Genomic DNA, 2746 nt, shown 5'->3' with positions numbered 1-2746 from the left:
TTTGGATTGACGTAGAAAACTTGAACTGCTGAAGTTCACTTCCTGCTTCTTGAGGATGTTTCTTGTTTGCAAAGTCCCCAGTTGTGCCGGCAGCTTCTTACGGCCTTTTGCCTCTTCATCCTGTGACCAGGGCTCTTGCATAAAGACATTTATTTACCTTTGCATTGCAAAAGCCTAAATAAAAATTAACTTCACTTTTATAAAACTCCACTAAAAAGAAATCCATCTAATTTTTGGGTCAGTCCACAAAAATACTTTCTTTTTAAAAAAAAAAATCAAACACTTTTATGAGAATAAAGATCCTTCAAAGTTTTTAACTCTTCTATGAGAGTTTTATTTTGATTTTCCAGGACTGCAACTTGATTTTCCAGGCATTTGACATACTCTTTCTTCTTTCTCTGACATTCTCGAGCAGCTTCTGTTTTTCATCAATCTTTCTCTTTTCAATTGGGGGTCATCTGTCTTAGTTGCCTGAGAGGTAAGAGTGACAGGCGACGTCATCACCACAGCTTGTGGCAGCGAAGTGGCCGATGGTGTGGTGCGGATCTAGTATGTCTGCACATCTCCTGATGCACTTTGCACAACCACCTGGTTGCTGGGCACAAGTATTTGCTGTCCGTCAGAGGTCTGTGCATACTGGAGAATCGGACCTTGCTGAGGATTGCCTGAATTTGTCATGGTTAAGGTTTGTAGTCCCTGTACTCCGTCTGTGCCTGGGCTGGCCAACTGCAAGGCTCCATTTGGGGCAATGGCAATGTCCTGTCCGCTGCTGGTCTTGTAGATGGGAATTGGAACAGACATAGAAGTAACAGCAGAAACGCCAGGATTTTCTCTGTCTCCTTTTCTGCTTCGTGTTTCTTCAGAAGAGAGGTCTTTCAAAATGTTTCTATAAGAAGGGCACCATGCGAGGATCCTGTGAGCTTTCTGTTAGGAGCCTATGCTGTCAGATGAGTCCTGAGACTCCTCACTTTCTGATAAAGATGAAACCTGTTGGGCAATATGAGAAATATGAGCTCCCTGAACTGCTGAACCAGGCTGAGGTGCAGTCTTGGAAGTGTTACTCTTGTGGGAAACTTCCATAATCAACTGTGGCCGTCGCACGCCACCACCCAGGGCAGAAAAGGTCCACTCCCCCTCCCAGGTGGATCCCAATTCACTTCCCAGTCCCCCTCTGCGGCGAGGGCCGCGCCTCTGTCTGGGGATCGGGCGGGGACGCGCAGGGCCACTCGAGAGCTAGCTGTCCCGGGCTGCCGCTCCTCCGCCGCCCCAGTATGATCGACACCAGGCCCGGGGCAAGAGGGGGCCAAACTGAGTGCCTTATTTGATCTTTCCTGGAGACCAAGAGGTTTGATTCTCAACCTGATTCCTAATCTGTTCAAACTGACCACACCTTGCTCTTCCTGGGATACTATAAAAAACACAGTTGGAGCCTCTTAAGCAACTTGACTCAGTTTGAACGGGAAGAACTTAAGACTCAGTTGTACCTATGACCATGACCAGCTGAGAGGAAGGCATCCTCAGTCACCGACTATATATCAGTGAATGCAGATGTACGCCAAAGCCCCTAGACTGACTGGGTCATTAGCTTCCTGTGCTTGTGTTCTCAAGGCATCCCTCAGCACCCCAGAGGTGGGGACTCCTGACCTTTGTGTGATAGGCCCTGAGTTGTATTTCATGCAGAGCTGGAGAGCCTTAAGCTGTAGAAGTTGATTCGCAGGCTTCCCAATGCCCAGGAAGCTGAGAGAACAGTACTCCAAGCAATAAACTAACCTGGGTGTCTGGGTCTGGACCAACTCATTTACTTTAACTGGACAGATTGAAACAGGAACTAGATGTGGCTGTCCTGGGACCCATTACCATACTAGGACATCAGAGGCCCTGGACCTTGTCCATATCTCAGATCCACGGGGCACCTGCATGTCCTGTTGAGTGCTCTGAGAGGTGAATGCTAAGGCAAAACTGAGACTTGTCAGGGGAGGGGAGTGAGGAGACTGGGAGAGCCTCAGGTCTAAATGTGAGTTAGAAGGCTCAGCGGCAGTGTGCCTCACTGTGGGGCCGTTTAACACGTTCATGTTTATCATGAAGAGGCTCCTACACTGGAACGCTAAGGTTTGACTGCCAGTATGACTGTGGTGCTTCTGTGCCCTCCCCCCATCGTGGTGTATGGTATGGTATGGTATGGTATGGTATGGTATGTAGACAGAGCAAATGCTCATTCCCTGGATCACCAATGATCATAGCCATGTCTTCACTTTTTGGGGGACATGAGTCATCATTGCAGATAGCTTCCCCAATTCCAAACTGCCTCAAATGAGACGCACCTATGACAGGGTGTTTTCCTGGGGACAGGTATACTGAAACCCCATACCTGAGCTCATGTCTTTTTAAACAAAGAATTGAAATGAACTGACCAGGATGATGTTCATAAACTATTATATTTATTCCATAAAGTCTGGGAACCAAAGGGTGAGGATTTGGGTTTATTCACGCGGTCTGAGGGCCCATGTAAAAGTCCATAGGCCTAGAGGGGGTAATGTGAAAAAGGACATTCTATGAGAGGCTTTGTGCTTTAAGAAATCAAAGAAAAAAACAAAACATCCTTTCCCACCCTGGTGACAGGGACTTAAGTGTTGGGAATTGAAGAACCTAGGAAAGCAGGAAAGGGGTCAGAAACACCTTACAGGCTCATTTGCAAAGCCTGTTGGCCCTGGTTGATTTCCCAGCATCCACAGAAAGCCATGTGTAC

The 2746-nt window shown here is 47.4% G+C and overlaps 1 pseudogene; it reads right to left on the bottom strand.

Moving 5' to 3' along the window:
• Positions 1–267: 267 nt before the first annotated feature.
• Positions 268–1086, bottom strand: LOC101596323 (annotated as a pseudogene).
• Between the last annotated feature and the right edge of the window lie 1660 nt (positions 1087–2746).

This window comes from Jaculus jaculus, chromosome 7 (assembly GCF_020740685.1).
Source record: "Jaculus jaculus isolate mJacJac1 chromosome 7, mJacJac1.mat.Y.cur, whole genome shotgun sequence".
NCBI classification, from domain to species: Eukaryota; Metazoa; Chordata; class Mammalia; order Rodentia; family Dipodidae; genus Jaculus; species Jaculus jaculus.
Note: the sequence above shows the minus strand (reverse complement) of the source record. Positions and strands in the feature narration are given on the sequence as shown.